General features: G+C 38.9%; 1 pseudogene; it reads left to right on the top strand.

The window, feature by feature from the left end:
- The window catches only part of LOC127233892 (NADH dehydrogenase [ubiquinone] iron-sulfur protein 3, mitochondrial-like), a 48,678-nt pseudogene extending 22,673 nt beyond the window's left edge, over positions 1–26,005 (top strand).
- The last annotated feature ends 2 nt before the right edge of the window (positions 26,006–26,007 follow it).

Raw genomic sequence — 26,007 nt, forward strand, 5'->3', positions numbered from 1 at the left:
CATGGACAATGGCAGATAGACAGAGTGAGAAGGTCAGTAGAAGGAATGCCCTGAATTGTTTATCTAAACTGTAATTGGCTGTAAATTGCAGCAGGAGAGATAGCCCTGAGCCGGTTAGCTACTCTTTAGCTGGCTGTTATACTGTAGCAGGAGAGAGAGCCCTGAGCTATTCTTTAACTGGCTGTGAGACTACAAGCCAGTACCTTGAAATGTTCTAATGAACATTCTGTTTATTTTTTAAGAGGCAGTAATTTTCTGCCTGAGAGACCTGAGTTTGTGAGGATGGTGATGGTCCCCAACAGTACTAGGAATGACATGACTCATTGTGACACTGGTGTCTACTTGCTGTGGGTGAATCTATTCTTCCCAGGCTGCTCTATATGAGACACTGACTTCTAGACTAAAGACCTTTAGACTAATATTCAAATATTTTCTACCTGTAATTGCATTGAATTTTATCTATATCTATTCTACCTTGCCCCTAAAAAGGAGTTAAGACTATTGTACATTAATAGATTAGCATGAAAAGGGAAATTATTATTTTAAAGAGATTTTGGTATTTTAACCTGTGGATGCTGACATGTGGAATGACATATTTAATTAGTAAAGAAAAACGGTGTGCTTAAGGAAGTGCAGGTATCTGGGAAATACATTCAGTATTTCAGTGCTTTACTTATTTGTATGTGAGCCTCAGTATATCATTTATTTCTCTGGTTTAATTTGTTGATTTGTGAAATGAACTATTGTATCATAAAATTTGAAATATGTCAGTGTATTTGTCTGAACACACCAGCCGATAATTCACACCACCAGAGGAACTAGAATACAAGGTGTGTTCTAAGAGATTCATATAAGGTCCCTCACAGAAGGAGGAAGGGACAAGTCCCCCAGAACACATGGGAAGTGGGGGGGGCAGTGAATAGAGAGAGAAGTAGGAGAAAGAGAAGGAGAGAAGAGGAAAGCACGTGTGACTAGGAAGATTGAGTTGGGTAGGAATAGGAGTCAGAACAGAGGGACTGAAAGAGAGAGAGAGAGAGAGAGAGAGAGAGAGAGAGAGAATGAACATAAAAGAGAGAGCCATTATTGGTTTGAAGAGAAAACTGAACCTAAAGAAATGTCTAGAGACCTGCAAGACTGCTGCTAACTAACAATTTGAGCTGCCATAAATGCTCTTCCCGGATAGTGAGATCAACAACTAACTTATCCGCCATCATGGAGCCCTCATCTAGTACCTGTTGGAAACAGAAGCAAACACCCATAACTAAACACTGAGTTGAACTAGAACCCAGATGCAGAGGGAGAGGACAAGACCAGGTTGCAGAAACACATAGAGACAGCTGCCCAGACTGATAGCTGGGAATCCAGTATGGGACTGACTCAGGCCCCCCGAATATGGGACTCAGCTAGAAGGCCTGAGCAGTCTAAGGGCCTCAGAAAGTGGAACCAGGATGTATTCCTGGTGCACAAAAGGGCCTTGCGGACACATCCCCCATGGAGGGATACTGCCTTAACCTAGAGACAGGAGAGAAGTCCTAGTTCCTACTTCAAATGCTTGACAGTTTTACATGACCCCTGATGGGAGATGTCATTCTGTATATGTTTCTCATACTGGTTAATAATAAAGCACTGTTGGCCAATAGGAAAGGAAGATAGGAGGGACTAGGAGACAAGGAGGAAATAGAAAGAGGAAGGAGGAGTCAAGAAGGAGAGTCTGGAGAGAGCTGGACGCCAGCCGCCTCCCAGGTAAGAGAAGGCCATGTGAAAATACATAGATCAGCAGAAATGGGTTCATAATTAAAGGCAGAGCTAGCCGATAAGAAACAAGTAACCGGGCCAACAGTATTGTACCAAATACAGAGTCTCTGTGTATTATTTGGGGCTGGCGGAGTGGCGGCGGGACAAGACCAGCGGTGGCGGGTGAAAAAACCATACTCCTTACATGACCCCACCTGGATGGCATTGCCCTACATGTGGAATTGGGGTGGGGGGATGGGAGGGGAGGGTAGTCAGGGTGCATGTGAGGGGGCAGAGAGGGTAAGAGTGAGGAAAGGAGGGAAGGAGGGAAGGAGGGATGGAGGGAGGGAGAGGGAACTGGGATGGACATATAAAATATAAAATAAATAATTCAAAAAGAAAGAAATATTTGATATAGGACAGCAGAGCGAATGATTAGAAGTTTTACTCTAAACAATAAATAAATCATGCTTGTAAAAGTAAAAACAAAAACAAAAACAGAAAACCATAAATTAACTGGGTGTGGTTCCACAAACCTTTAATTTCATTACTCAGGAGACAGAGGCAAGCAGATCTCTGTGATTGCAAAGTAAACCTGGTATGCAGAGTTAATTCCAGGACAGATGAAAGTTACACAGAGAAACCCTGTCTCAAAAAATTTAAAAATAGAAGTAGAAGAAATAGAGTAATAAAAAAAGCCAAGTAAAGATAAAAAGTATAGAGGAACTCTGGATATTATATGCTGTTCTGTTATCTTTAAATTGTTTGACTGCTGAGGAAATAACAACTGTTAAAAGAAATACTGCTGGGTTAATTCAATTTATATATTTTAAAAATCCCGTTCAGACCGGTTCTACCCATTTCACACCGGTTTAGACCGGCCCAGGCAAGTTCTATCCGGTTCAAATCAGTTCAGACCAGTTTAGACAGGCCTAGACCAGTTGGATCTGGTTCAGACCGGTACAGACCTGTTTTATGTGGCTCGATCTGGTTCAGGCCGGTTCTATCCAGTTGAGACCAAATCAAACTGGGTCTATCAGGTTCATACCTGTTTAGACAGGTTCGATCAGTTCATACCGGGGTTGATCCTGTTTAGACCGGTTCGATCTGGTTCATACCAGTTTAGACCCCCTTTATCTGGTTCAAACCAGTTCAGACCAGTTTTATCCTGTTCAAGACAGTACAATCAGGTTCAGACTGCTTTAATCAGTATAGATTTGCATTCTGTTGAATTTAAGTTTTACTACATCATGTTCAGCACTGCTTTTAAAATGTTCCATAAGTTTGTGTATGCTGTGTCTTCATTCTCATTGAATTCTAGGATGTCTTATTTTCTTTCTTGACCCAGGAATGGTGAAATTGTGCATTGTGCAATTTCTATGATTTCATAGGTTTTTTCACAACAGTTTGTGTTGTTGTTAAATCCTAAATTTAAAGCATGGTGGTATGATAAAATACAGGGGTTTATTCCATTTTATTTATTTATTTTTATTTTTTATCAGCTGAGGTTTGCTTTTTTGCATAGTATGCCATCAATTTTAGAGAAGCTTCCATGTGGAGCTGAGAAGAAGGAATATTCTTTTGTGTTTGGATAGAATGTTCTATAGATGTCTGTTTTACCCAATTGGCTCATAACTTCTATTGGTTCCTTTGTTTCTTTGTTATGTTTCTATCTGGTGGTCTGGTCTGGTTGTGAAGGCGAAGTGCTGAAGTCTTCCACTGTAAATATGTGAGGTTTTATGTGTGATATGTGGGTAGAGGTAGGACTAGCACTGCAATGTTGGCAGACTCTGGATGACCTGGTCTGCAGGGATGGGTCCTCCCCTCTCCTTACACAGTTCCCAGGCATCAGGAGACTCCAAGTAAAGCACTGGAAGGCATGCTAGATTTATTTTCCTTTAACTAGACTTGACTATAAACAGATGAGTCATGGTCTACAAATGAGTATATTTGAGTATTTTGTTGTGTTTTCATACTTTTAAATGAACTTACTGAGGTCCATAAAATCCCATGATGTACTCTGCAACTCTTTTGTGGGAATTGGACACGCTGTATGAATTTTCTTCTTCATGGCTTTCTTTTCTGTTAACTATTCTTGAGCTAAGCATCTTTGATTTGGTCCCATAATTTTATGGAACCACACTCATATATGCAGTCTGTCAGTGTTGATTGATGGGCCACTGTGGAGAGCATGACTATGCACAGAGGGCAAATGAGAATGAAAACAATAACAAAATATAAACCAAAATATCCCCAAGAGATATGGTGTATTTTACCTTGAAATTTGTATGCTTCTTTTTCTTCATCTTTCATGTTTTCCTTATACCTCCCTCAAATGTTCCTTCTGAGAAATTTGATACAGTAGATAATTTCTGATAGGTGTTGTGGTCATTGAAACTTGGAAAAAATGGGAAAAGCCTTTTTTAACCTTTATTTCAATGACTAATAAAAGTCATATATAAGTTGGGCATTCTTATTTCTAACCAAGACTCCATTGGGATTTACAAAGATCAAGAGCTAATTCAATTATATAGTTAACTTTAGGGTAGATCCATGCCCTGAAGAGACAGATAGTCTAGCTGCGGGGGGATACATCTTTATTCATCTGTAAAGTACATTTTTTTTTAGATTTAGCATCTCCATCTATTTCTTTCTTTTGACTGAGAGATTGAGGTAATAATATTTTGATATTAGAATATGAAAGAACAGTTATCTTTCAGAACTCTCCAATTTTTGTCTATTGTTCTCATAGATGAAGTAAAATGCTAGCTCTGCAGGCCATCATTCCCCATGAGCTGCCAGGGCTGAAGGGCCAGTAAAGTGTTGGAGCAGATCTGATCTTCACTATCAACTTATATTTATTTCAAAATCATAGTTCACTCAGCAAACAAAATGTTCTATACTGTTGAAACATTGCATTTGCAAAATAGTTATATAAGGCCAGGAAATAACTGGAATAGGTCTGGTATGGAATATTTTTGTTCTCACAGTAAACTTTTGAAGAGCTACAATCGATAACTTATTGGATTTCTTATTTATAATTGAACACATTCCTATTTCAGATCTTAAGACTTTTATTTCTGTAACGTGAATTATAATGATATCCTGTTTGTACAAATAAAGTATGTCTGAAGATCAGAGGGTAGAGCTTGCCACTAGCTAACAGACAAACAGGAGGTGAGATGGCATGGTGGAGACAGGAAGTAAGATGACTGGGCAGAGAATGGATTATAGGACAGAGGAAACAGGAATTTGGTCTCTTTTCCATGGGAAGTTAGTGAGGTAAGGTGTGACTGTAGCTTGCTCCATCACCTCTCTGATCTTTTGGCTCTTGCTGCAATATCTGACTCAGGGCTTTTATTATTAAGACTTATTAGAACTCATGTTACAATGAATGGCAAGTGAGTAGTCAGTTGAGGGAAAAGCATGTTCAGAAAATCAAGGGCCCCAGAATTAAAATGCTATGCATTCAAGTTATATTTAGTGATTAAATTGTTAGATCTATGACATGCCAATTTACTGTACTTTTCTGAGCCACAAGTTTATAATCCATTAAATAAAACTACTATGAGAGTTTAAATTTTAAAAATGTATAAAAGCAATAGGAGACAGGATATCTTAATGAGATTGATGGCTACATTATATGCCATCATAGAGCCTTCTTCAAGTAGCTGATTGAAACAGAAGCAGAGACCCACAGCTAAACACTGAGATGAATTCCTGGAATCCAGTTGTAGCGAGGGAGGAGGGACTAGCAAAGGTATCAAGACCATGCTGGGGAAACCCACAGTAACAGCTGACCAGAACAAGGGATAGTTAATGGACCCAAGACTGGCAGCTGGAAACCAGCATACGGTGGAACCAGGCCCCCTGCATGTGGGTGTCAGTAAGGAAGCTTGGGCAGTCTATGGGGACACTGGTAATGGATTAGCATTTATACCTAGTGTACAAATAGACATTGAGAGCCTATTCTCCATAGAGGGATACTCTCTCAGCCTAGACACATGGGGGAGGTCCTAGACCCTGCCCCAAATTATGTAACAGACTTTATTTATTGATTCCCCCATAGAAGGCCTCACCCTATCTATGGAGCAGAAGAGGGATGGGATGGGGATCTGTGTAGGGCATGGGAGAATGGAACAATAAAGATCTGGGATTAATATATAAAATAAGATTGTCTCTAATTTAAAAGGAAAAAATTATAAGAAATAGTAAGATATATCAAAATAATTTCCCATTTAGAATGAGATTGATCATTGGTAAAACCAGAGAAAGTTCTGAGGTGTTTGATTTTCTGGGAATGACGTATGAACATTTGTCTTGCAGTAGAAATATCACATTCATCTTTTAATTGTACCAAGTGCTTTTATATATGGGCATGGGCTTTGTATCAGCATATGTTGAACCTTCCTGATGACAATAAATCTATTATTTATCACATTGAAAGTCTTTCCTAATCTACATGGCAGTAAGAATGCCTACTGGCTAAAGTGAATCGTGTGTGTATGTGTGTGTGTTGAATGATGTAATAAAGAAAATGGGTTCTAGAGTATCTTTAGACTAAGTTTTGTAATTACAGATCAAATATTGCTTTTAATATTTTTTTTCTAACTGATTCAAATCCAACCCAGTCCCAAGAAATGTGAAATCCTTACTGAAAAAAAAAATAAATCACTTTTTAATAACAGGTAACTGCAACAAAGATATCAGTTCAACTATGTTCATAGCAGCATTATTTGTAATAGTAAGAACCTGGAAGCAACCTAGATTCTCCTCAACTGAAGAATGGATAAAGAAGATGTGGCACATTTACACAATGGAATATTATCCTGTGGACAAAAAAACAATGGAATCCTGAAATTCGCAGGCAAATGGATGGAATGTGAAGAAACCATCCTGAATGAGGTAACCCAGTCACAAAAAAGAGGAACATGGTATGTAATCACTCATACATGGATTTTAGATATAGAGCCTATAACTCACACTGCCAGAGAAACTAGGAAACAAAGAGGATTCTAAGAGATTCATATAAGGTCCCTCAATGAAGGGGAAAGGAACAAGATCTCCTGAGCATATTGGGAGTCTGGGGGGGGGGCAGTGAGTGGAGAGGCAGCTAGGAGAAAGGGAAGAGGAGGAGAGGAACTAGGGGGAAGATTGAGTCACTGGAGAAACAGACGAGAAAAAATAAACAAGAGAGAGAGAAAGAGATACCAAAAAAGAGAGAGAGAGCCATTATAAGTTTGAAGACAAAACTTACTCTAGAGAAATTTCCAGAGACCTACAAGGCTGACCCCAACTAACAATTTGAGCAACAGTGGAAAGGCTAGCATAAATGCTAACATAAATGATAACATAAATGATAACAACATTGATGACTAACTTATCCACCATCATAGAGCTCTCATCTAGTAGCGGATGGAAACAAAAGCAGACACCCACAACTCAACACTAGCTGAACTGGAATCCAGATGCAGAGAGGGAGGACAAGAACAATCTACAGAAACACATAGAGACAGCTGACCTGAACAAGGGGGAGCTAATGGACCCCCAGAGTGATATCTGGGAAAACAGCACTATACCTACTCAGATCCCCTGAACATGGGTCTCAGTTAGAAAGCCTGGGCAGTCTAAGGGACCTCTGACAGTGGAACCAGGATGTATCCCTGGTGCACAAAAGGACTTTGGGAGCACATCCCCCATGGAGGGATACTCCCCTAATCTAGAGACAGGAGGGAGGGCCTAGTCTCTACTCCAAATGACTTGACAGGTTTTGTTGACTCCTCCTGGAAAGCAACACCCTCCCTGTGGAGTTGGGGGGGATTGAGATAGGAGGGTGCTTGGGAGGCATGGAAGGGAGAGAGAGAGGGAGGTAGAGAAAGAGGAAGGGAGTGAGAGGGAACTGGGATGGATATGTAAAATAAGAAAAATATAAACATAAAAATAAAAAAAATAACAAGTAACTGTTTACCAATTTAACCCCATGTTCTGGTTCCTATACAGAAAACAAAATGGACCCTCAAATGTGTTCATGCCCTGGTCTACGGAGTCAGTAAAGTAGTTTCTGAGACAGAAACTAATTGTAGAGATGGAGATGAAAGATGTTGTTATGAGTTTTCCTTGGCATCTGCATGAGTGAAAGATCTCCATTTAAGCATGTGTGTGTGTGTCTGTGTGTGTGTGTGTGAGCGCGTGCGTGCGTGTGTGTGTGTGTGTGTGTGTGTGTGTGTGTGTGTGTGTGTGTGAGAGAGAGAGAGAGAGAGAGAGAGAGAGAGAGCAAAGAGAAGGCACTCATGTTTTTGAATAGGCCTTGTGCTTTTTATAAAGATAGAAGTCATGAAGCGAGGAGGAGAGATGGCCTTAGGAACACATATATGAATTCTCTCCTTGGATTTCCCTTCATCCTTAGACCTCTGATATCTAGAATTTTAAGAAAATAAATCTGTGTAGTTGAAGACTCTAGGTCTATGAGTTCTAGCTGCAGCAACAACAAGAAAAGGGTACCTGTTCTGAGTATAACTCCCTTCCACCATGAAATGATACACTACAGCAGCATTCTCTATGGCCTTTGCTGGTGCTCACTGATGACAGGGAAAGTTGTCGTCCAACAGTTTTTCATCAGGTGCTTTAAACTGTTTGACTCCATGTTCACAATAAATCAATACAACAGAAAATTGTATCAAAAGTTTTAAATCAAAGAAACCCAAGATCGAAAGACAATCAAGGATCCCTCCTCCTGCATGAACATAGAAGGAGGCATTCCTACTCCTTGTCTTGATCTGCCTAGTCCTCTGCATCTTAACATTTGGACAAAGCAACTCTTGAAGATATTTTCTAGAGCTCTGTTTCTCAACCTGTGGGTCACAACCCTTTTTCAAATTTATCTGTCTGACAAACACAATTACAATTTTAACTTTAGAAAATAAAATGAGGTGATTTATCCTAAATCATATTTTTATCAGATTGTGTCATTTATAGTAGAAATGTCTGATAAATTTGGAAAGGGGTGTTAGGATATTTCATTGAGAAAAGTAGTAGAAATGGTTTTATACTCCTTAGATTTTTTTCACAATTATTATAATGTAAGGTATCATTAGCATCACTTTAATCCCATATTTTGGAACTAATGAAATACTGGAATACTCAGTTAAAGAAAGTGTTAAGTTCATTTAATGAGCATTGTCTGTACATTCAATGGTTCCCCTGGTGAACACAGGTGATTTCACTGGGTAGTCAGATAGACATATGCAGCTACCTCTGAGAAATCTTTTTGAAGCTGTGCTGAGAGAGTTCACTCACTGTAGTAACTCTCTATGCAAGCCTCAACCTGAAGAGTTTCATATGACCATAGTACATGACAAGTATTAGTGCTTAGAGTGTTAATCATGCATTTCAGCACAATTTGGGTTGCTTTTCTTTTGGGCTTTTGGACACATTTGTTAAAGATATTAACTAGCTGTCAATTTTCTCAAACTGTCATGTTCTTCTTCGTATCCCTAGCTCTTTTTAAAAGCAAATGCTACAATCAAGATGTAGATAAGGACACAAAGAGCAAACTGCTCAGTATTTACACTGAGGTCTGTGAGAGGATGTTGTCACCAAAGTAGGCATTATCAAAAAGAAGGGATACAAACACTGGAAAAGCAGCTGAACTTGTTTTAAGCTGAATAATTCTGCTAATGAAACAGGCTTAGAATAATTGTGTCAGACATTAGCAGGTATAATAAGAAAACATTTTATTTCAAGTGAGCCACACTTAAAATTGTCTATTAGAAAACTGGACAGAGATACCACCAAGATGAAATGATGTGATATGGATGTTGATTGCAAACAACATCAGACAAATTAAATTGGAATTTTGAATGCACCTTAGTACCTGTGGGTACTTGCACATCTTCATCTGAAAAATGGAGATTATCTCATGTGTCCACAAGGAACATGGAGTGGTGCCTGAGGGTCAGTTTCGAAATACTATTGGAACTTTGTCTCCTATCATGTGTTCAAAGGAGAGACAAACTGGTAGCAGTTGTTTCTGGTTAGTTAATGCCCAATGAGGAAGAAGATGTTCCATGCTGGTTTAGATTTATCAATGTTCATCCCCATGCAACTGGAGGTCTGTTCCTTTCTCATGTTATTATGGGAGAAGTGATGCTCTCCTTGGAATAGACGGCTACAAGACAGATATACAAATGCTAAACTATTGATATGACCCCATGTTTTTCTTCATTGTTATCATTATTATTATTATTTTTTGGTGCCATGCTGTGTTTTATTCTATTCTAGCATATGAAAATTCTCCAAGTATTCTCTTTTCCTAAGCAAAATGGAGGTGCAATAGGAAATAAACAGATATTAAAAAAGCATGTGGTAATTCCTATGTTTGGTGATGAAGACATGCATCTTAAAACAATAGCAACATCATAAACCAACATGTTTACAGGTTTGGGGTTCAAGAGGTGAAATTCACATGCTTTCTCTTTGACGTCCACTGGTTCTAAAGAGAAGATGGAGTTTGGCATCACTGTGAATATTGCAGGAGGCTCAGCAGGTCTTGTGCATCACATTTGTGACGTATCTGTTGAGGTAAAGGAAATGTTCAGCATCATGAGTTAGGGTTCAAGCATACTCAGCTCCAGGTGTTCTGGTGGCAAAATCAAAGAGATACTTGTACATATAACAGTATTTTGAAGTTCAAAAATTATTTTCTTAACAATTATCTCATTTATTATCATAATTATGCTAAGAAATGCTCGTTTTATTAAAAAAAAAAACAGATTGATTGGAAATCTGCATGCTTTGCTCCACATAGCTCAATTGCCCAGGACTAAAGCCATTAAAGATGAGTCATGCTCTGTTAAAAGCACAAGCAAAACTGAGGGTTAAGCTTGTGATTACACAATGGCAAACCTCAATCACTGGGATGGTGGTGGTAGGCACAATACATAGGTCATATAGTATACCTGACTTCTGATGAGTCATTGATTCAGCAAACATTAAAAGAGAATAATTATTTTAGGCATTGGATATATGTCTATGGCACAGTTCAGAATATAGACACACAAGAACTGAAAATATGTGATGATATTGAGGTGGCAATGAACATGACACCTAGAATTTGAATTCGGCACTAGTTATTTTCTTGTAGTTGTTGTCTGGATTTTCAATATCCCTTGAATTGCTACATGGGATGAAAAACATCAGACCAAGGCAATTGTATTTTGTATTGAAAAGAGAACAATAGAAGAATGGAGAGAAATGTCCTGACCTTTGCTTTCTGTCTTTACATGCCAGTGGCTAACAACACACAATCTTCACAGCACTTGTGTGAGTGGATATTATTCTCCCATTTGACTGGATGCATAGTGAAGACCCAGGAAAGTTAAGAACTGACCCAGTATCACATTCACCAGAAGTAAATGGAATATAAGTCTGGAGTGCATTTTAACTGGCTGGATTGGCTAATTCTATTAATGGCATTGATTCAGAGAGGAGAAATAATTTAGAATGGGAGGGGGTGGCTTAAACAAGATGAGAATTCACTCTGAACAGGAAAGCAAAGTTCTAGTAACTGTCCAGGAAGAAGTGCGTGCTATTTTTTCCTGTGCCAGGTGATCTCAGTGAAGGCAGAAATTGTTCTGATTGGAGAAGACATAGGGAGAATGCTAAAGGAGAACATTACAATGCTATGTGGGGATGAAGCTGCCTGCAATGCACTTACTTCAGGGAACACCGACATCTGCCCCTCTATGTATGCAGTTTCCTAACTGATGCTTTTTGTCCAGGAGTCAGAAATGTCAGGCAATTTGACAAAATGAGAGCCTTCGAGTCGCTGGAATCACATTGAATTTTCTCAAAGGTTATATTAGAAACAGTAGTATGTGGTTATAACAAATGTCACAGCAGGCTTGTCAAATTTCACCAAAGTGCCTGAAAAAATTGGCAACTTGCCAGCGGTTAGCTGCTTAGGAGAAGACAGGGAAGCCTGGTGATGCTTCTATCCATTTGTCCTTTTCTAACCTATGACTTGACCATTCCTCCATCTTCCATTTCATGCACAAGGCTGAGTCTTTGCAGCTTAACCTTCTGCGGTTTCATTCCTCTCACATGTGGTGTGGTAACTTCCTTGCACTGCTGATCAAAGGACCACAATTCGAAACAAGTCAAAGCAATCCTTGATTGTTGTTTCATGACGCATACTCTTTCTCTTAGTGTCTAGAGATCTGTAGATGGCCCCTGGCTTGTCGTGCTTTCTTACATGGAGCTCTTGGAAGCATTAGGCTCATGTTTTAGATGCATGAAAAAGTGCTTCTACACACCCTGTTTCAATATACTGCCCACTGGAACGTTTGGTATCCAGGAGCCACCTTCTGTTATAGCATCCTTCTTCTTTCTTTGTCAGAGAATTAAAGATGTGCGTCTTCCCTTGAAAGGCATGATGCCTCAACCTCCTCTTAAATCATGGACATCATCAGAATTTTTTTCATTATTTCTCATCATAGCTTTATTACCCTATACTTCTAGGGTCATGGAGGGTTCTTGAACCCAGAAGCACTGTAAATCTTTCATTTTCTTCACTCAGTACCACTTAAGAAGTGATCCAACATTTCTTCTGTTCACCACTGAAATCATACAGCTGATTCACCAATTCTGCAATACTGCACTTTGACATTTACCAGGATGCTTCTTTAGTGCCTCTCTATACTTCTAGCAAAAAAAAAAAAAAAAAAAAAAAAAAAGTTTCTCCAAGAGCATTTTGCTGGGCAATAGTTAAAGCACTGTCTGTTAGTTCTGGCTACGAAGCTTTTTCTCCACTGTCTTCTGTCAAAGTTAGTTTCAGCTGTAAACATGACACAAATATAGAGTCACCAGGAAAAGGGAACTGTCCCTCTCAAACTGGTCTTTGAGTATTTCTGTGAGCCACTTTCTTGGTTAAAGATTGATATGGGAGAACCCAGGCCTCTGTGGGTGTTGCCATTTCCCTACCCTCCTACCCAACCCTGGGCATTCCGGACTGGTTTGTTAAAGAAATCTAAGTGAGAAAGCCAGGTGGAACAAGGCAGTAAGCAGGTTCCTCCATGGTCCCTTCTTCAGTGTCTCCCTCCAGGGACCATGGGTGACAGAGTGTGACCTGTAAAATCTAATATTCTTCCTTGCCTACTTGCTTTTGGTCAACATTTTTATCAGAGAAAGGAAAAAGCAAATAAGACACCTTCTGCTGGTTATTTAGATAGTCATTCTTAACCTTAGTTCTCTCCTCTGTAAAGAATATTAGCAATCCCTTACTTTGTGATATTTCTGAGTCACTGGTCATGGTGGTGTATTCCTGTAGTCATAGCACTCAGGAGGCCTCAAACAGGAAGTATATGAGTTTGAGGCCAACATGGGCCTCTCTCTCTCTCTCTCTCTCTCTCTCTCTCTCTCTCTCTCTCTCTCTCACACACACACACACACACACACACACACACACACCTTGTTACTCTCACAATGCTTCATCAATCCTCTTCTTGGCAGTTTTTATCTAAGTAGATCTTTACTATGAATTACTTTCCTCACTTTTCTTCTTGTCAACACATTTTCTCACAATGACTCAATGACACCCATTAATAGTGTTTATATCTCTATGAATGTAACTCTAAAATAGAGAACCATATTGAGGTTAAATTTACTGTGTCCAACTTTCCATTTAACCCTCCCACTACTGACATACCCTGAGATATCTAAGAAACTCCAAAAATTCATGAGAAGTAAATTGTACATTACCAGTTAGTGTCTGTTCTTCTGGATACAAAATATACATCATTGTAGTTGCTTCACAATTTACCCATCCACAACTCCTCTAGGAACAAGCCACTAGTTTCCTTCTTGGCTTCACCTTCTTTTAGCATCTGTTCCATAAACTCAAATCTTTCTGTCCTACCATATTCTGTGTCAATGTCTTACCACATGTTTAGTAAGAATGTCTTCATTAGTTTGTCTTCCATCCATGTGTACATCCCCTTCTTATTTTCACTTGCATTATCTTTTATGTTCCTAGCATTATCTTTCATTGTCTTGTTCCTCTATGTATTAACTAGGAAACCTTCCCCTAGGCTGTAAATAAAAGCCAGACTTCAATATCCTGTTCCTTTGTCTAAATTGAACTTTACAGATTTTAATTTTAAAATGTTCTCTCTGCCACCAGTTCAGCATTGTGATTACAAAAATGCCAGTCTCTTTTTCCTGAAAATTCCTTGATTTCCCTCTAAGCATGTTCCCTAATATTGGGTCTCTCTGAAATACCCTGTCTTCTGCTTTATTATTCCTATCCCCTCGGAAATATACCACATCTCTACTAAACACAGTTTTTAACAGATTTTGCAGAAGGAATAAACATGTTTTCTTGTCTGCCTGCTTCCCCTGAGTTATCAGTGTGTATAAAACTGCATTTCATGCCTGAAAGTTGAGGACTACATCATTTTGAAATTTCACCCTTAGTTGGTATTATGAATATATGAAGATTTCAATTGAGGTTTATTTTATTGTTATTTACTAGTTAAAAAATGTAAAACCAAAAATGTCACGTATAGATATAACTATAGAATTCATTAATTTAAGAAGTGATGGTTGAAACTGATTATATATGAACAGAGCTAGATGTTCAACAGGCTTTACCTCCTGTGCTGGATAATATCTGAATGTTTAGAGAAATGGCTCTCAGATTTTTCGCATAGTTACAAATACCAGGGACTGTGTAGAAATTCCAGAATTTCTTACTTAATAAATATGGGATGAACCTCAAGAATTTCCAGAACTACAAGCTCAACTGTTAGTGTAGATACTGCTGGCTCATGGCCCACAAATGGATTATATTGTTCTAGAAAATGAGCCCAGAACTGACTTCATCACTCTAGTTTCAGGCAGAGTCAGTTTGTTCTGAGAATCTTATTTTCTGACTATATGAGTACAATCACTAAGGAATAATGTACCCAACATGAGTGTTTTGTATTGAACTATGATAATACACTTTAGTAACCAAATAAATACTAGAAATATTTGTAGCTACTAGCCTTTATGTAAACACTGGGATGAGGATCTGATATGTAGAATCATTTTCAGCTCTTGAGTTGTGGTTTGACTCTTCAAGAAGCCTGGATTTTTTACAATGGCAAAATTCCAGGTTGGCCTTGAATTGAAATAGGATGTTTTTTTGACCAAGTATAGGTGCTTTACTGATAAGGCAGGATTTTCTAACTAATTTGGAGTATAGTTATTTGACTTTGAACAACTGTCTTGGTGTTGACTATATAATGTAAAACAGACTTCGCAGATTGTGAGCTCTGAACCATTGTTTTAGTATCATCAACTCAGAAATAGTTCTCAGAAATATTTGAGGTGAAGCTGGGAATAAGTAGCTTTGACAATACCAGCAAGGCTTTGGACATATTATAATTTGGGTATGATGAGGATATTGTTCTAACGTTTGATCGGTGTTATAGAATCTTAGAAATTAAGAACCTCTGATAAATGTTATTCGCAATGTTATAAGTCTTTGAAGATGAGAGCAAAGCACAAAGGAATCACTGTATACAGCTGACCTCACTCCCGACCCAAGTGCGTACATGTTATCCTTCCTTCTCAATAGTTGCATTTCCAATTTCTTTTAGAAATCAGATATTGTGGATGGTTTATTACATGTTAAGATTAAACAGTAGTCAATAGAATCAAAACTGGTTTCGAGACAGGAACTCAGGTAAGGCAGGAACATAGAGCCAAGGACTGATACAGAGGCCATGGAGGGGTTCTCTGTACTGGCTTGTTTCCCATTGCTTGCTCAGCCTTCTCTTCTTTCTTAAAGGACTCAATACTACCAGTCCAGGGATGGTTCCACCCATAATGGGCGGGGCCATGGCTTATCAATTACTAATTAAGAAAATGCACTACAGACTTGCCTATGGAGACATTTTGTTAACTGAGGTTCCCTCCTGTCAAATGACTTAACATGTGCAAAGTTGACATGTAACTATCCAGCACAAACTACAAGAGATGAAGGTCAGAGAAAAAAGACTGAAGAACCAAAAAGAAGAATTTCTTTCTTTTCTTTTCTATGTTTTGTTTGTTTGTTTGTTTGTTTTTGTTTTTCAAGGTAGGGTTTCTCTGTATTGCTTTGGAGCCTGTCCTGAAACTAGCTCTGTAGACCAGGCTGGCCTCCCTCGAACTGACAGAGACCTGCCTGCCTCTGCCTCCTGAGTAATGGGATTAAAGGCATGTAAGAAAAGGAGATAAAGTGAATTTTAATCTTGACTTGAAAAACTTCTTGTATAAGTTGTGACCAAGGAAATCTATAGCAGGAAGGTGTTAGGCCATGCTTCTGAAGAGAACACTGGACTTATCAAAATTGCATTAAAAAAAAATACAGATTTTGTTCATCCCTCCTGGAAGGCATCACCCTCCCCACCTGGAGTGGGGGTGGGGTGGTGTGGGAGGGTGATCTGGGTCATGGGAGGGAGGGAGAGAGAGAAGAAGGGAGATTGGGATAGGGAACTGGGATCTATATGTAAAATAAGAAAAAATAATGCATGCAAAACAACAACTATGATTTAGTAAAAGATGATTTTTTTATATTAACGGAATAGACACATAATGATATATAACATCTGCACTCTTCCCTTTACCTCATCAGGATCATTGTGCTAGAAATCCCACAGCCTCCTAAATATACTGGTTCATAAGTTGCACAAATGTTAAGGAAGTAACAACTTTTTCATTGTATTTAAAGAACACTCCATGAGATGAAACTCATGCATAGCATTGTTATAGTGGCCAGTAGTCTAAGATTAGATAGGTCAATGACCTAAAGGAAAACCTATTACTGTTATTTTGTTAAAGGAACATAGCAATAAAATTAGTACAAATAACACATTGGTGTACCAATAAACTAGAGTGTAGCTCAACCCTCACCAAAGAAGCTTCTTCTTTTAGTAGACAGTAATTAACAAAGAGATCCACAAATGGGTAATGAACAGAGTTCAGAATATTCAACCCAAATTGGGATGTATTTTTCAAATGCCTCCTTCCCTTTAGGATCAGGTATCATCTATGTGGAAGATGGGCAGAAGTATTTTTAAAAGCCATAAGAAGTAGATGATTCCAAAGAAACGCTGTCTTCCAAACACAACAGAACTGATTTACATATGAATTCAGAGAGATTGTGAAAGAAGTCATAAAAACTTGAATAGGTTCAAAACCATCAAAATCCCAGCACTAAGAATGGGAAGTGGACACAAAATCCAATCCTAACCAGGAAATTGTTTGTGATTGATACCTGCTGTGAATATAAAAATTAGTTTTACCCAATATAGTGTCAATGAGTGTATCAACCTCATTCTAGGGCAGAACTGCTGCCGAGAAACAATTGGCCAACACAAAATGCAAGGTTTTGGGTCTATTTGTGTGTGATTTTTGTAGGCTGTTTGTTTTGCTTTGGAATTATTTGATTATGTTTTTGCTATTATTTGAATAAGAAAGAAAGAGAAAGAACATGAAGTTGGATGGGTAGGGAGGTGGGGAAGATCTGGTAGGATTTCAGGGGGAGGAGAAAGAATGATCAAAATATGTGGAAGACCTTTTGAAAATTAAAAAAACCTATGATTTATATGCTAAAGACTTTAATGGGAAAAGTAGACACCATTGAAGAACAGATTCACAATGTAAGTAGGAATATAAAAAGCAATCCTAAGAAATAAATGGAATTTCTGGAGTTCAAAATGATGAGTGAAATGAAAAGTGGCTAGAATGGACATAACTGAGGAAAGACATTCTGCACTTGAAGATAGAGCCATAGAAACTGTAAATTTAAAAAACTACTAAGAGGAGTACATTAAAAAAAAAAAAACAGAAGTTTCAAGAACTGTGTGAAGGCTGTAAATGATGTAAGAAGTGTATAATTATAATATCTAGAAAATTTGGGAGAGAATAGACGCACAGTTTCAGAAACAATGATGAAAAATTTCCCCAGCATCAAAAGTAGAAACTGAGTTAGGAAGATCACAGCCCCAGCAATCTTTGAGACTACCTAAGATTCATCTAGGTATATTACATTTTATCTTCAGAAAATCAATCTGACTCCAGCTCAGATAATTGTTTTCTTTTTCCTTTCATTTTAGTCTTGCCTCAGTGTTTTTAGGAGACCAAATGCACTTTCCTGGGGACAAAGATTCCAGCAGACAGGGTTCTATATATGGTGGTAAGTTTCTGGGGAAGGTAGAACAGGTTTTAGTATTTTGCTGACCTTTAGGCTCTAAACTTGAACTTCTTAGACTTTTGGTATTTCACTCATATCTTCCCTCCATGGGATAGGATGTCCAGAGATCTAGAGTTGAGTGTCTGCCTCTCTCTGGGTCAGCTGTACTTGTGAAACCTCGGGAGCTGGCCTCTGATCTGGTCCCTATGAGACTGACCTCACAAAGAACAGCAGCAGGCTCTGGGCTTCTTCACATGGTTCCCCATTCTTTCCTTGCTTGTAGCACAAAGTGAGTTCTCTCCAATATTTGGTGTGAGAAGCACATGGTCCAGGAGAAAAAATTCATAAACGAGGGCTTTTTCCTTCCACCGAGTTACCCCAGAGTGATTTCTCAGAATCCTTCATAAATGAACCATCGGTCATTCATCAATTGGAGCCCTGGTCTTCACCCAGCCCAGGCATTTGCCCTGTGCACGGTGGTTCTGTGATCCTTTGTTTCTCGCTCTCTCCCGCTCCTATTTTGGAAATACGACAGTTTTCTCTGCGATTTGGCTTCTCTGAAATATATAAGCAGAGCTATCAAACACTCAATCTGCTCAGCTTTCAGACCTCTTGAGAGCCACAGTGCCTCCAAAGCTCCACCATGCTGGGCCCATAGATGTTCTCTTATAGTGAATGGCATTCCATAAATTGTATTGTTGTATTTTTTTTTTAATATTTATAAAATAAAAATTTTAAGGCCAGAGTGATGCTGTGTATTTTTCCTCTAAAGGATTTGCTTCTCTTTTTACTGCGTACTTGGACAAAATTACAAGCTAGAGTCCTTGCAGGTCATTTCAATAAAGAAGCTTATTAGAAGTTGCCTTTCTAGGGAGGGCCTGCCCTTTGTGCTTCCAGCATTCAGGGTGGTCTCGGTAGATTGCACTGGGGATCCTGAATGCCCTAAAGTTTTTCTCCTCTGTGCTCAGGGTTGTGATCTCATCATTTAGTTCTTCGTCTTCCCAGAAATCTCCATGACCTGTGCAACAGCAAATCCAGATGCTGCTTTTGGAGTCTTACACATTTTTCCTGAGTCTTTTTAGTACTGACTTCAATAATTTAGTTTTGCAATTCTCAGGAACAGCCCCAAGGCCTCATGATAGGCAAGCATTGCAGCATTGTGCTGTTTCCCTAGCCTAGTAAAATTTCTAAGACATATTTTTCTTTTTGTAGACCATTATTAGGACAGTTGATACAAGTCATCTGGTCTATTATCACCCAAAGTACCAGTTTAAATTATATGTATTCTTGCCCACCTGACTCCTTGACTTCAAGTTGTGTTAAATAGTCACTGAGTTTTATCCTTATATATTTCCCATGTCTACCAAAATTTCTAGAATTTTATGGGCACTCCACAAATGTGTAGGGAGTATAAGTGACAAAATAAACAAAAGGTGATTTTAAAAAACTCTTTTTTTTTTTTTAATCCCACAAGGCTCACAGGCAGTAGTACTCACATTGTATTCAAAGGATGATTCTTTGCTTTGGGTTTATCTGGGTGATACTTGTCTGTGTGTCTCTGAAGAAATATCCCCCCTTTTTTATACACGCCTTCCTGTCTCAGCCTGTGTATCCATCCTAAGGAACCTCTCTGATCTTCATAGCACATTTTCTTGTTAATTAGGCACATGATCTTTGGTATTTATTTCAGATCTATAATGACTCATTTAAAAAGAAAAGCCTAAAACTTGAGACCATTTTTCATTTTCACGTAATTATACTCCTAGAAGATGTTAATAATATTTTCACAAGGCCGTAAGAATAAAATGAAGCATGTCAGAACCATTCTCAACACAATCTCATTTTGTGTTACTGGTGTGAAAATTAAACAGATGTCTCTTAATAGACTGTATTTCACAGGTGAAAGGAAAATGTACCCGTGTTTTCCATTAAAAGTTCATAATTGTCCTGTTATTTTTGTTGAGCAGTTATTATACCTCTATGTTACAATAAGCCTTTTGATTCACCTCTTTCATTTTACAGTGTCATTCTCTTACTTCAAAGCTCAGGAGTATTTGTTACCCCCTTTGGCAAAGAAAAGTTTTCTGGATAAGTGGCAGAAATTAAAAGTCTATAGTTTATGCTGCTACAAATAAGGTCTGCAGTCATGTTTTAATCAATACAGAGGCTACAGGTTACACGGTTATGTTTGCAACATTTCTGACTTAATGAGGGAGTTAAAATGGCCCTGCTCTTTTAAAATCGTAATTCAAAACATACCCCAAGGTCTTTAAAGATTCTAAGACAGGGAGCTCATAAACTTTTCATTTTCTGGAATCAAGAGGAGCCTCCAGCATACTTTGACTGATAGGTTTCTACATTTCAAGTACCCATTCGGTACCTGACTTACTCCTGGCCGTCAGACTCCCCTTCCATAACATTGTCAAGTATGTATGAAAAACTACTGCTTCGGGAAACCTGCAAACAGAGTGTAAAGTTAACTGTTTCCTGCCATGCCGAGTGTTGTTTTACTATCAGCTTAGCAGCCACACTTGAATCTACTAATATTTTAACTGCCATCTGTACCCTGTAGCCATGCAGTCAGCAGCATGCTGCTGAGACTGAGGCCTGGCGGGATATCTTGTCCCAAAGACACTGGCTTGCTTGTGGCCACCAAGTGTAGGCTTGTAACTAAGTCTTTATCATTTTGTTCATGAATAAAAACTTGGGTGTCAGATTGGGGGTGTAAACCAGCTAGATCAGAGAAGCTGCAAAGCAACCAGCTAGACCTTCCTTCTTGTCTAGAGACCCAGCAAGAGAAACACCTCTACTCAACCCAAACCAAAAATCTCTAAGTCCCTCCCTACTCCTTCCTGTGCATCTATTAGTATCCCTGGCTCACCTGTATTTGCTATGGCTAGTTCCTATCAACTAGACTCTGGCTCTGCTCCCTGATCCAAGGTTAATTTTATTAACACAGTCTGGGAATTTCACAGTGTGATCAAGTATTCTGCAACAGCCAAGCAGAGTCATAACACAACAGGTATGAGAACACTTATGTGATCCATACATCTAACAAGTGTTCACTGAACATCTCTGTTGTGCTCCTGAAAACATGATTACAAATCTTCAGAACAGCACTTTATTGCCCACAGAGGCATTAAAAGAGTTCCAGTTGAGCTCAGTCCTAACAGGCCAACTAATGGTGACACTGGAAAGAAACAGGGAGAGGCAGACGCACAGGCTGGGACCCAGTAGTAAAAGAAACAAAGACAGGATAACAATGTGCCATTAAAACAGAGAATGAAGCATGTGAGATGAAGCCCAATGATGTCATATTGGATGGCTTTGTAAACCTAGGAAAGGATTTCAGGCTTGACTCTAATAACAATGCTTCCATTGTTATTAAGAAGTTAAAGATGTTATACACACAAGTCTCCTCCTTTATCCACCCCGGTATTCTATGTGTTGTGAGTTTAACAGCATACAGATGGGTGATGGAGCTCTGACTTAGAGCTAGAATAGGTTGATTGCCAATTTCATGTACTGGCTGGACACCTCCTTAAGAAAGAGGCAGGAGGAAGAGCCTAGTCCCTCTCCAAATGGCTTGATAGATTCTGTTGACCCCCTCCTGAAAGGCATCACCATCCCTGTGAAGTGGGGGGACATGGCATGGAAGGTTTGTTGGGGGGCATGAGATGGTGTAAGAGAGGGAGGGAGGGAGAGGGAACTGGGGTTGATATATAAAATAAGAAAAATTAACTAATTCTAAAAAGAGAGAAAAAAGAATCTAGAAAAACTCCTGTGTAGATAATTATTTTTAATATAGGGCTAATATTTAAACCAATAAACTGTTAGTAAAGCCGGTGATCTTTCATACTATGGACCATTTTGTCTAAAGAATGGAAGGCATTGAGAGAAAAAAAGACTGAAAACACAGTGGTAAAGAAACTCTTCTAACCAATAGTCAGAAAGACTGAATGCAGTTTCAACCCCATAGCCCACAATTCATATTGTGTGATTCTCAGCACACAATCCTGTGAATGGAGTCCTCAGTCAAATGCTTGGCCCTCCCCTCTGCCTTACTACCATTCTTCCCTTCTTCCTTTCCCTACCATATCCATATCTCCGTGTATTCTTTGTTCTCTTTCTCTAAAAAAGCATAACAAATACAAATAATTTTTTTTCTAGAAAATCCTAACAAATAGTTACAGAGAGATGTAATGGACACATAGTTGCAAGACTTGATGGTTTAAAAGAATAAAAATATAAATACAAATAAATATGCATATGTTGATTTATTTGTTGTGGCTATCAGAGAGAGAAATAGAAGCAGGTATCAATGTGTAGGGTAAAGAGTGATGGAGGATGTCCTTCTATGTGCTGTGGATATATGCTTCTCCTATTGGTTGATGAATAAAGCTGTTTTGGCCAATGGACAGGCAGGATGTAGCCAGGCAGGAAGTATAGGCCTGAGGACCATACTAGGAGAATTATGAGAGAAGGAAGCAGAAAGTGAGTTGCCAGTGAGATGCCTTATAGCTGCCAAGGAAGTAAGAGGCCTGGACACCACCAGTAAGCCAAGAGCACATTGAGATACACAGATTAATAGAAAGAGAGAGCTAGTCAGTAAGAAGCCAGAGCCATTGGCCAAACAGCTTATAATTAATATGAACATTTGTGTGTTTGGGACTAAATGACTATGGGACCAGGCAGGACAGAAACTTCTGTCTACACAGGAGACCTCCAGAAACCAGTGAAGACATTTGTTTAGCTTGAGGAGAATATGGGGGGGGGGTTAAAGATGCCATGTCAGACATAATGAACTTGAAATGCTAATCATCCTATGTCTGAAAGGGCATATGAAGTGGCCAGTTACATATATAGACTGAATATATCAGAAAGCATACCGAACCTTTGGAAAGAAAATGCAATTAGAAAGTCATCACAATGGATTTGGATATTGGCTGTGATAGTTATAGAATCTGGGCAGATTATTTAGACCTCTTGGTCCCAAATCACACACACACACACACACACACACACACACACACACACACACACACACATATATATATATATATATATATATATATATATATAGTGTGTGTGTGTGTGTGAAGAACATATATATCAATGACTTATTTTTTATTTAATTATTTTTTATTTTATATGTCGATTCCAGTTCCCTCTCCCTCCCTCCTTCCCGCTCTCTTACCCTCTCTGCCCCCTCACATACACCCTGACCACCCTCCCCTCCCATCTCCCCACCCCACATGTAGGGCAATGCCATCAAGGTGGGGTCATGTAAATCTATCAAATCATTTGAAGTAGGGACTAGGACTTCTCTCCTGTCTTTTTAAGAAATATTGCAAGCATGTTATATTTTAGCGTAAAAGGATTTGGAAAGTCATATAAACTCTAATTATGTAATCATATCAGTGTTTGATTTGATGAAGATAAGAGCTGGGACAGTGTTTGTTATTGTATGTGTCCTGTTTCCTTCACTCAGCTACTAACACTTAAACATGGATTTTTTTCATATGTACAAATTCTAATACTTAACAGGTGAAGACAAGCCTCCAACAATGAAGGCAATGGATGCATAATGTCTCCTGTATTCTTTTCAGGGAAGAGAGCTTCAAGAACATTCATTGCTCTTAGGAAAGCTATGCATAGGTAATGGCTATGGGCTATGACTCTAAGAGCCTAGTGACTAGGTTTCTCAGGGTCCATTATTGGATATCTGACCTGAAGGTATCAGAGGCCCTCCAGTATTCCTGCAGACTACAACAAGGGAGATAGTGGATAGAACACGGGCAGGCAAAGGGAAAACCCCCGTCCGTTCTCACCTCTAACAGAAATGTATTCTTTATTTTTTCCTCTTAGTGTAGATGGATCAACGTTTTATAAAAAACCGAATGAAAACATGTAAGACACATACTTTAAAAAACACCACAAAAATACTCTTAGACAGTCCTAAATTATTTTTAATTAAAATTACTGAAATACATACTGAATAATTTGTCTCTGTCTTTGCATTTGTTTCAGATGTAGCCACAGCAAATGATTCAGACTATGAACTCTGAGTCATTTCTATGTTGGAGCCATTGCTTAGGAAATTCTCAGAAATAACATAAATGCAAACACCACAAATTAACAGACTTTGGAGGAACCTGGCCCCTAAGGTCTTGTAGCTGATGCAACACTGAGAATAGGGCATTGTACTTTCACCGATGGGCATGGATCTTCCCATACGCTTGGGTAGGAGTAAGAATGCACATGACTTAGATTCTTAGATCTAGTACCACTTTGTCTCCATGTTTCCCTTCTGGGCAAATTTAACACAGTTCTTTATCAAAAAGCCTTTTTTTTTTTTTTTTTTTTTTTTTTTTTTTTTTTTTTAATGCAGTGGTTTTGAAAGGGAAGGGGTATTTATTCTCACCAAAACTTCTCAAAATGAAAGCATTTCCTGCAAATTGTGTGTGTGTGTGTGTGTGTGTGTGTGTGTGTGTGTGACTAGAATAGTCATGAAATGTAGTATCGCTATTCAGGAATTAGTAAGGTACATTTTGTTTATTTGCTTAAAAATATTTTAAACAAATAAGAAGACAAAATTGCCTTGCTTTTAGTTTCCTATTCTAATTCATATTCAATTCATTTATTTTATACAAAATTTTACTTACTTTATTAGTGTATGTCCATTGTATAAAATAATATTTCATTGTGGCTTATTCACAAATGCAGATCATGTACGTGGCACAACTTCAAATATTTTGTTCCACAATGTCTCATTAGTGTGTTTTCATGTTTTTCTTAAAAGCATTTGAATGGATGACTACATCATTTATTTAAATTTTTACACATGTTACCATGGTTTCCATTTCCTGCTTTCATTAGACTATGCTGTTATGTAGTCATCAACTGTGTATCAGCTGTAACTCTTTTCTTATCCTGTCTAGGAGTGGACAATATGAAATAAACAGGGTTGATGTTGAAAGAAATTAGGTTTGGGGAAGAAGGCCAATGATAGAGTGTTTCCCTAATATAAGTCAAGTCCACCTTAGATACCTAATATTTCACAGGGGGAAAAATGATATCAAAAGAGGATCCACTAAATAGCTATAAGAGGCTTTGCAAAGAAGGGACTGTCATAAGAGTCACTGCCATCCCACTGAATGTGGTATATCATATGGCCAAGCTGGAGATCACTGTGACTGAAGTTAAGACATGCTTGCTCCCATACAGCAACAGTAACTCAACTTTGTAATGCAGTTTCCACCGCAGGCCTCTACTGATTCTTTGAGACATAATAAAGAAAAGGCATGGTGGCTGCTGTAACCAGACTCTGCTGGTGTTTCCACAGACAGGGCAGGCAGCTGGGCGACCCTCAGTGCTGTTGCAGTGGGAGAGGAAAGAGAGTGCAGGAGGGCTGATAAGCACCCCACTCTCAGATCAAGCTTCTAGAGAGCATGTGGCTGAAATCCTACCCAAGTATATCCAACAAGTTCAGCTGACCTGCTTTGATGAATGAGAAATCTGTATCCATCCGGATGGAGTCATCTCAGTGCTGACTTTCCTCAAGGATCATACCAAATGCAAAATTCAAATCCTTGGCTGACATAACAGCAGTAGATGCCCTAACTCAGCAGAACAATTTTGAGATTGTCTACAACCTGCTGTCACTGTGCTTCAACTCTGGGATCCTGGTGAAAACCTATGCAGATGAGCTGACAGTCATTGAGTCCATAGTCTCTTTGCACAAGGCATCCAACTGGTATGAGAGGGAGGTCTGAGACATGTTCAGAGTTGTCTTTGTTAACCACCCTAATCTAAGAAGGATCCTGACAGACTGGTGTGTTAAGGGGCATACTTTCCGGAAGACTCCCCTCTCTGGCTATGTTGAGCTACCTTATGACACTGAGGTAAAGTGGCTAGTGGCTGAACCAGGGGAGCTGGCACAAGAATTCTGCAAATTTGACTTGAACAGTCAGTCCCTGGGAGGCTTTCCAGACCTATTGTCAGTCCCCTGAGAGTCTCGAGCTTGAAGTGGGAGACAAGCCTGAAGCCATGTAGCT

The sequence above is a fragment of the Phodopus roborovskii genome, unplaced genomic scaffold (genome assembly GCF_943737965.1).
Source record: "Phodopus roborovskii unplaced genomic scaffold, PHOROB, whole genome shotgun sequence".
Taxonomy (NCBI): Eukaryota; Metazoa; Chordata; class Mammalia; order Rodentia; family Cricetidae; genus Phodopus; species Phodopus roborovskii.